General features: G+C 40.8%; 1 protein-coding gene across 1 annotated transcript in view; it reads right to left on the bottom strand.

Moving 5' to 3' along the window:
• The window catches only part of NUCB2 (nucleobindin 2), a 29,231-nt gene extending 19,408 nt beyond the window's left edge, over nt 1-9,823 (bottom strand). The window contains exon 1 of the mRNA XM_018076078.3: nt 9,695-9,823. The gene's annotated coding sequence lies outside the window, so the exon portion shown is untranslated. The remainder of the gene's footprint in view (nt 1-9,694) is intronic.
• Nucleotides 9,824-10,391: the final 568 nt, after the last annotated feature.

A 10,391-nucleotide genomic window follows, 5' to 3' on the forward strand; every position in this document is an offset into this window, starting at 1 on the left:
TGTTGGCTTGCAGGGACTTACAGAGCTGATGAGTGAAGGAGTTATTTATTCACTATTGCTTTTAAAGATGCCAAAGTTCCAGTACTTTGGATGGTTTTAATTACAGAGCATTGTATAAACGCTGGGCCTAGGTTTGTTCATTTCAACAGGATTTATTCCCAGGAAATGATAATAACTAACAAATACTAGGTTTTCAAGTCTCCTACTCTTGATGTAGATGCCAAGACTGAGTATTTCTGAGTACCAACTGGATAACTTCTGTAAATCAAATTGCCAAGTTAACAGACTTGTCCAGAAGTCTCAGGCCAGGCCAGGCTACAAGGGCAGATCAACAATGCTGTTGGAAAGTCCCAAACTAGAGCCATCAGTTGAGTCTGTATCCATTAGTAGCACAGCTCATTTTATGTATGGATAACAATAGTGAGTTAATATATCTTATGCAGGCCCTCAGTTCTTTCAGCTGGCAGACAACCATCAGCCTACTGTCACTTAATTTCTTCTGTCTTGCATGGACAAGATCAATTGATTTTTGACCTCTTTTTTCCAAAAGTAGATTGACTCTGACACCAGACACTGCATTCTCTGAACACTGATGCTTGTTATTTTATCCTTACCAAGGCATGTTGAAGTATCTGTCAACATACAAACACAGCTAGATCACCACATGGGCTTTAATACAATGAATTGAAGTGGAAATGGCTTAACTTGAGCAGCAGGTTGGATAGAAATAGATAACAGTGTTTCTGTAACAGACTACCTATAACATGATAAGTATGGCATGTAGTTGCACAGATAACACATGTTGTGTAAACCATATCCTCTCTGAACCTGTCATCCATTTATCTCATTCAATTACCCCCTTAGTTTCTGTATTGGAAAAGATGTAAACAATTTATTCTTAATTACCATTTCCATATAATAGCTCTCCAAGAGCGATCAGACATCAGCCTAAAGAGTGCCAGCTTACCTATTGATTCCTTTTACAAAAGCTTTTCCATACCTTTGATCATGCTTGTTACTCTTCCCTGAATCTTTGCTGGTCCTTTAATGCCTGATTTGAAATAGAACCTTGGGTGGCCTAGGCTACGCTACAGATTTTATTGGAGCACTGTTTCTTAACAAAAAAAGTTTATAAACTCTATAGGTAGGACTAAGAATATTTGCAAGGTGATGGTTCCCTTTCAAAGCAGACTGAGACACAGTTGTGAGGAAGCCACTGTACTTTTCAGATGAAAGAAAACAGGAAAAAAAAAGTAAAAGTGAAGGCAAACACTTAATTCAGTATCTGTCAGCTGTGTGTATTTAGAAAATCAATAGGAGATAACTGAACCTCAAAATCCACTTTGAAAGATTCTGGATGAGCAGCCTGGGTAATAAATTCAGTAGACACAGAGTACCACAGCCAAAAAGAGGTGCAGGAAAAACAAAAATCCACCTTGCTGAAATTCTTGAAGAGTATGAATGGGGCAGTCTAGTAAATTCTAAGTTAAAGGCCATAAGCATGTATGAAGTATAGGCAATGCATATGAAACAAAACTAATAAAACTCAAAATATTTATAAAGTATGTGAGTATAATAAATATACATACTCAGCATTTTTAGAACCGTTTTTAAAAGATTATGTATATTTGAAGTATTCCTTTTTAAAAAATAATAGCCTTCTGATAATGCTAAAAATTTGGACCCAAATAGATGGATATTTTTCCAACCAAACTATTTTCATATATACAAAATTATAGTAATAAAAGTAATTTAATATTATTATAGACCACTCTAGTTATGTAAGCTGTGTAAACAGTGTTTTAGAAAATCATTATGTGGCTATAAAATGAGCATGCTCATTTCAGGTAAGACCAACAGGTGAGATGCAGTGAGATGAAGAGAAGCCAGAAACTCAGGTGCTCACCATTGTTCTGGTGTTGACTCATTCTTTGCCTAAGGCAAGTACTAAAGCCAACACTCTCAACAATGACACCCAGCCTTTGATCCATTTTAAAGACATAACTAACCTCTTTAAAGCTCCTGACCCACAATTTCTAGTAACATGAACAGTTGTGGAGACACAGACTCCTGGTTTAGGCTGCAGGGGGACACACTTCAATTTTTAAGACTTTTTCCCTTACAACTCAGGAAACCTGATATATAAAATGTCCGTGCTCAGTGAAACAACTGAGATAAAAGTAACTGTGCTGGTCTGCCAAACCTCATATGAGGGAGCACTGATCACCACCAAATTTAGGATGGACTCTGCAGTAGAATCAACAGAACTTATCTATCAAAAGCCCTAATCAAAGTGCCATTGGGTCTGCTGACTCTGTGAAATACATGCTCATGGGCAATATGGGTTTCCTTGCAAATACCAACCTTTGTAATTACATGCTGTCATACATAATGGGAAATACTGGATGATATCACAATATGTTCTTCATATCTATTTGATGTAATAGGCTGCTCAGGAAAGATTACATCAGGCAGTTTCGTCTCAGGTTTTGCATAGGGTGTTTTTACTGTAGCTTTTTTGATAAAACAGGCTAAAAATTTCACACATACCAGGAAGAATTAAAAGCAGAAGAGTCCAAAATGGATAAGTAAAAAATATCTCTCTCATTGCAGCTGACTTTGCAAACTACTATGCCTAACACAGGATTTCCCACAGTATTTTGAGGAACCCAACTGTCATGTAACAAGTAAATTGGAAATACATTTATTAGAATAAAAAATAATTATCTAGTGAATACAGAGTTATTGTATTTAGGTACCTATTAGTCCAAGACTATAGTCATCAAAATTGCCTTAGGAAAAGCAGGTGACTAAGATTTGCATCAACTTTTAGAGTGTGACAGTCACAACTGAGTCACTGAGCACATTCTACTCTGACCTGTATTAGAGACAGAAACCAGGCCCATTGCAAATTCTAACATTAATCAGCTGCCAGAAAAAAACCCCAGCATGATACTCAAATTCAGCAGCTAGAGGGAAGAGTGAGGAAAGACAGGATGAGAGGAAAATTGGGGTTCCAGTTTTTGTTCCACTAAGCACTTTACTATTAAGAGTTCATTCCACTCTCAGCCTGCTACCAGCTACCTTCAAGAGTTCTGGACTTCTGAGAAACCCATTCCATGATGCCCATCCCTTCCCAGGTATTTTGAGTGCATCCATGTGTCTGATCCAGGAATGTGGTTTCCTCTGTACTAGAGCCACCAAGTCAACAGTCAATCCTGGTGCTGCAGAAGAGAAGCAGTTGTCAATTTGCTCATTGCCATAAGTGGTACATAAAGCACAGCAGACACGCTCCTGCCCTGCCATGGGGAATGTTATTATTACTATTCTTCCTACTCCTGTACAGTTTAATGCAGTTATGGATCTGCCCAGCTAACTAGTTACTTTCTTAAAGACAGATGGAGAGAGTTAATGTTACAACTGTCATCTGGAAAGTAAGTGATTTTAGTCAAAGACACATAGCCCACCTAGATGAAAAGGTAGCACAGCTGTAATCTGCTGGTATCAGAAATCAATCTCATCTTTCCAATAGGGACAAACCAATATTTCTACTTATAATACATAAAGAGAACTAATCATAAAAGTAGTGCTCTAGAACTGACAAATACTGTAGTTTATAAACAAGGGCAATATCATAAGCATTTGGGGAAAAGGAAAAATAAAAACTTCTCTGACTATAAAGTATTTTAAAAAACAGACCGAGAGCCAAAAGAATGAGACAGTCAGCAGAAAACAGAGACACCAATGTACTTGCATGAACAGAAAAATACAATTGAAAAAGGAAAGCAGCAGGCTGTCTGCCAGCAATCTTGATCTTGATCCTACTAAAGTTAATCACAAATTCCTATCAACTTCAGTGGAATAAGATCGAACATTTGAATTAAAAAGAGCTGCAGGCTTTGAAAGGTAACTACAAAATGCTGCTTCTAAAGTTTGTTCCAGCAACATTAACACAAGCTGCTAAACATAGCATTAGCACACCTCTTTTATATGGCTGCCAGGTGTTACAAACCCCAAAAGTTACTTTTCATTAACACCTATTGCCCAGAAAATAACATCATTTTGGTACTGACATCTCCATCACCTTCCTAAAACATATTTCTGCTTTGCAAAGAAGTAACACTACATGCCAAATTTTCTAAAATTGAGATATGCAAAACCATATAGTGATACCAGGGTGCATATGTAGAAGCTCAGTAAGGTGAGTGATTATGAAGCAAGAATAGTGCAACATTGTAAATGTCATATTGTACATTTGTACTTGGCAAAGCCATGTGTACCATGGTGGGCAATGAAAACATAAATCCATACTGACATAATGCACAAATAAGCCTACCTATTAAAAAAATATTACATATGCCTGCTATATCTGATATGGAAGTAATTAAACCTGTGTGAGACACAGTGCAGACGTGCAGGATGACAGCAATGTTCTCTGTGGTCATGTACTGTGACTTCCTATTTTTATGCTGTAATTCAGAGAAATGAACAATCTTCATAGGCAGTGCTGAATAAAAAAAAAAAAAAGCCCAAACAAGAAACAGATAAAATAGATCTACTGATTCTCATCTTTCTAAGAATATTCTAACCTCAGTACTAGAATGAGATCTGAGCTATGTAATGTACTCCTTCAGCAGGCTGAGCCAGCAATGTAGCACCTTGAATCTGTTTTCACCTCTCTGAGTGATATACCTGCCCATATATCACAGTTTAAACAGGGAATAGTTATTGATACATGGGTTTTTCCTTTTCTTTAAAAATTATTGGCAAATATATAAACCAATTTTACATTAAATGTTTGAAATTAGGCAGAAACAGATTATTCTTCTGCCATATTTTCTGTTTGGAAACACCAGTGTTAGATCCTCCTAGTTTTTTTCAGGAGGAGGAGTTGCCACACAGACACTGTAAGCTATCATACCTTAAGAAAGGACAAAGTCAATGAATCAATAGTTAATGCATTTTCTTCACACTGTTTGTCTAATGAGTTAATCTGGCATTGGCACAGATGAAATGTGGCAATAATTTTGAGAAGCAAGTGGAAAAACCTGTTTCTGCTCACAATGTTAAGCTAAACCTCTGGCTGTGGTGAAGGTGTCTCTTCACCGGGTCATCAGTCCATAGATCCAGGTTGCTCACTGAAGACATGAGCAGCAAATGACATGAAAAGGGAAATGGCTACAGGCTGCAGTGGTTTTCCCTTTACAAGTTAACACTCAAAATACAGAAACACCTGCATACTTCCCTTCCCAAATGAAAACTCATCCTTTAATAAGTTAATATGCAAGCTATTAACTATTACAAGCTAGCTATTATTGCTATATAATTATATAGAGTATTTCATTATCCTTCAAGTATTATTTTCTCTTCTGTCAAAGTTGTCTACTAAGACTATGATTCAGATGTTGCTTTTTTTTTTCTAGCCAATATCCAACAGGTTTCACACTGGACATGCTGTCCTAATCTTTTGTTTGAGCACATCCCACTCAGTTCTCTGCACCAGGAGACGTTCCTTACTTTCTCAAAGAAGCATTTTGATCTTGCACGTAAATAGTTTTATATAAAACAATACCATTTAAGTACATAAAGGCAGCAAAATCCTTTTTTCTCATCCTGTTTACTTTGCTTAAATTCTTTTCTTTTGAATTGGAATTGTTGTATTTTTTCACTGCACTTCAGTTGCTTCATTCTCTTTACAGCTAAAAGCTGGCTGATGATACAGCTTCTTTTTTCAGCTTCCCAGAAAAGAGAGCATGCCTTGACCATGCCCAGTACAATGTTTGCTGACAGAACCTCCCTTTAAAAAATGCACTTCAGCTGCTTTATTAAATGAGTCACCCAAATGCTGAGGGATACTATATAGCAATACAAATTATGACTGCTGGAGTGGGAAAGAAGCAATGTTATGTTGAAACAACATAACAATGTAAGATAATATCATGAAACAATACAACTGTATGTCCAAAACCAAAGTGGCATAGAACCAAAATGTACATCTGCTGCTACATGTGCTTAGCTCTGTGGTAGGTAAAGTCTGAAAACTATTTTTCTTCTTGTTGCAGTGTTAACTGTTTATTATTTAAAAACCTGTGCGCACACACACAAATACACATACACATTTATAATAGCACCTACCTCCAAGGAACTCCCTATCCTTGCTTCAAAAAAACCAAAACATCAGTGTCTACAAAGCTGCCTTACTAACTGAAGAATGATGAAATATTAGTTCTTGTTTCTCAAAGCAACTTGCTTGATTTTATCAATTCTTTCCAATAAAGTTGGGTCAGAAAAAGATTTATGAAGCCATTAGTCAAGCAGAAACTTGTACTGAATTCAATACATACTTGATAAAAATCTTATCAACTTCAAAAGCAAATAAAAAAATATAAATTACTGGTAGAAATACAGCTTCCTGCACTATAGTTTCAGTTCCCACACAGAACATAATACAACGGCACACCTGGAACGTCAGAAATTCCTTTTTCATAAATGCAAATGGCAATTTTGTCAGTGCTGACGTAAAAGCAACCTCAAATATGCTACTACATGCAACCAATGTATTGGCTCAAACTCTATCTCCAATCAAAAAGTATTTCAATTATTCTAACAATATGCATTTTGCTCTAGTCAACAACAAATGATGATGCTAAAGTAAACCTTGAATGCCCCAGGAGTTCAAAGTACTTTTTTCCCCTTTCAAAAAAAAACCAGAATAACTATCCAGAATAAATCTAGATCTAATGATATGGAGCCAGATTTAAAAAAATATTTAGGCACTTAATGATAGCTGCCTAATGAGATTTATGTCTGCAATTTGCTAATTCCCATTGATTTTTACTTGCTTAGGAACCCAAATGCGCATAAATGTCCCACTCTTGTTTTATAAAGAATATAAAGCAGGAGAAATGCAATCATGAAAAGGGTGTATATATTTTATGAATTACCTATGGTGAAGAATAATTTTTACAACTTAATATGATTAAAATGAAATGTTCTAATGAAATGCAGTTTCTTTCATTCTTCCAACTGTCAAATCACGTAGAGTACATAAGAGCAAAAACTGTTGAAATGAACATGAATTTTGCCTCTGATTTCATTCGGTTTGGCATTAGCACCTGGTCATGATTTTAGCTACATAAAAGCACACCCCTATCCAAAGGGCTTGTGTCTACTATGTATCTAACAAGAACTTCAGAGAAATCTCTTCTGCTTACTGAGCAATCAAACAGCCCAGAGCACAATACCTCACTAGATAAAACACCTCTGTGCACAAGAGTTCAAATCACAGCAGCTCTGATAGAGGCTTTTAACTTAACAGTAAACGATTTTATCTTTCTTATGTAAAGTGCATTTGTTTAGTCAGCGCAGCACTAGAACTGTGCATCAATATTTCCACATCTCTAACATTTGAGTCAATGTATTTTACATTTTTTATTTTCTCAGAGGACTACTGCTCTCCCCTTTCATGGCTAGCATTTCATTTACATATGTGTCATTAGGGGGGTGCAGCTTTTGACAGAGAGCCTTTAACTTGGCTTATACGAACAGAAAGTTTACGTCAGCAGCACTGCCAGTACTATCCAGCCAAGGTATAAAAACTTGGCTTTAGTCTTATTAAAAGAATAATTCTTTTTGTTCTTGTTGCTTGGTTTTATTTGCCTGATGGGGTTTTCTGAATACAATTTCAGATTCCAAATAAATGTAGCTCAAGCAGTATTACAGCATCAAACAAATTTACACCACATGCCTTTTTATCCAACTACTAATGTAAGTTCTAAGCAGACCCAATGGGCAATATTAATTTATAATTTGGTTTCCCTGGGTTTTTTTAATTGTGTTAACTATCTAGGCTAGAAGTGAATGAGATTCACATTGTTCTACACCAACACAATTTGTTTACGGATAGACTTATGCTACTCTTTTTTATATAATTACCTTTCTTATCCTGAAATAAAATACTGCTACCATCCAAGAGATTACAGTGGTGAATAAAAGGTAACCACGGGTAGGAGGTAGGGTGTGTAATTAGGTTAGTAATCTGCAGTCATGGTGGACGTGGCACTATGACTGCACAAGATCATTGTGTAGCAAATGACAATTAGAGATACAACTGAATCCTAAGCACTCACAGAAATGCAGGCTTCTCCCATAAACTATCTGTGAGTTTTAAGCAGAGGTCCATAAAGGTTACAATAAAACCTAGGTTCAAAGTCTTTGAATGGCTCTTCCCTTCCTACCCAGTGTTCACAGTAGGAATCTTCCCTGTGCTGCTCTGTTTGGTTGAGAGGGATGGTCACTTAGGAATTCAGAGTAGAGCTGCACCAATACTGAGTCAACCATAGGACTTTTCTTCAGAGTGGGAGAAAACAAAATGACCAAAGAAAAGCCCACAAAAGCTCCACACTAAAGTTGATCCCATGGGTGCACAGGTGCTTCATTGTTCATATGTGATGGCCTCGTGTTGAAATTACTGGATGTTATCTGTCCACAGCAAATACTTGCAACTCAAACAACAGAGGCTTTTTTCTCCTATGGGCTTCCTAAAAAGTGTTGCCAAACACAAACTCTTTTGAAAACCTTAGACATATTCATTTCATCAAAAAAATGTTACCTGTCTACAGCCATATCTCAACTTTTTTCCTCTTCTGGAATATTTTCTGAGTGCAGTGGCCAGCCTAGCACTGGCATATTTTATGGAGCTCCTCCAGTGGTATTACAGTAATAGTACAGTAAGACATTCAGCTCTGGGGTCCCCAGCACAACAAGGTCATGGATCTGCTGCAGCAAGTCCAGAGGAGGCAACCACGATGAGTAAAGGGATGGAGCACCTCTCCTACGGAGAAAGGCTGAGAGAACTGGGATTGTTCAGCTTGGAAAAGAGAAAGCTTTGGGGTGACCTAATTGCAGCCTTTCACTACCTGAAGGGAACCTACAGGAAAGAGACAAGGGAGATGTATTTACAAGGGCATGTAGTGACAGGACAAGGGGGAATGACTTCAAACTAAAAGAAAACATGTTTAGATTACATATTAGGAAGAAATTCTTTACTGTGAGGTTGATGAATCACTAGAACAGGTTGCCCAGAGAAGCTGTGGATGCCCCATCCCTGGAAGTGTTCAAGGCCAGGTTGGATGAAGCTCTAAGAAACCTGGTCTAACTGAAGGTGTCCCTGACCAAGGCAAGGGGGGTGGAATGCAATGATCTTTAAAGTCCCTTCCAACCCAAACCATTGTGTGATTCTATGACAGTAACGCCGAAAAGCTCTGCCCTTTCTAGTAAAATCAGTCGAGTCTCCTGCCCAAGTTTCCCCTGCGGTTGTGGAATTACCAGCCACCCAACATTTTCCCGCTGCAGCTGCTACCGCTGCCAGCTCTGCCTTCCTTTCCCCTGGCGCTCTACATCGCTCTGCAGCTCACCTACCGCCCGGATCCGCGGGTACCTGCGGCCGTAGGGATGGAGCGAGGGATGGAGGGGACACACACACACATCTGGAGCCGCCGGGGAAAACTTCAGCTGCGCTGCCCCGCACGGGAGGCAGCCCCGCGATTTCACCGTGACCCCCCCGGCTTCGAACCCGGCAGGCGGGAGGGCGGAGAGACCCCCGCGACACGCACCCCACCCCGCCTCCCACCTGGCAGCCGCCCGCCGCCAGGGCCTCCGCCACCGGCGGGGGCACCGGGACGGGCGGCGCTACCTTTGGGTCCCGCTGAGGCGGGAGAGGAGCCGCTGCTTCTCAACGCTGAGGTGCCTCCTGAGCGCGGGGGCCGAGGGGCGAAGCGTGCCCGGGTGTCCCCCGAGCGGCGCGGCTGCCGGTGCGGTGCTCGGTGCGGTGCTCGGTGCGCGGCGCGGGCGGAGCGGTGCGACAGCCCGCGGCGGCCCCGCGCCGTTGCCATGGCACAGCGCCCGCCCCCGGAGCGCCGCCATTGGCCGGCGCTGACCCCTCGCGGGCGTCGCGGAGCGCCCCGATTGGCCCGGCCGGCCCCGCCGGCGCCGCCATGACGCGCGCGCGCCGCCGAGCAGGGACGTGGCGGGCCGCGGGGGCGGGCCGGCCGGGCCGGGCCGCGCGGCAGCTGACGTCACCGGGGGCGGGATACGGGATCAGGGATATGAGGGATGAGGGAGGAGGGAGGGATCTGGGTGTTCCGTGGGTCCCCTGTATCCTCCGAGGGAATGCTGGCACTGTCCTTGCACCTCGGGAGACAACTCGCGCCTTACACCCCGTGGCACCCTGTGCGAAGCTCTCCGTCGCAGTAAATCGCTGCTGTTCCCTGTCCGGGCGTGAGCTGGGATGTAGAAATTCGAAAATGTATCTTCGGGCACGCTTCTTGTTTTTCCTGTTTCTTTTCACTCATTTGAGCCTTCAGACCCGGTTTTCCCTTCCTCTTAGGGGA

This window comes from Manacus vitellinus, unplaced genomic scaffold, assembly GCF_001715985.3.
Source record: "Manacus vitellinus isolate BGI_N305 unplaced genomic scaffold, ASM171598v3 scaffold_30_pilon, whole genome shotgun sequence".
Classification (NCBI taxonomy): domain Eukaryota; kingdom Metazoa; phylum Chordata; class Aves; order Passeriformes; family Pipridae; genus Manacus; species Manacus vitellinus.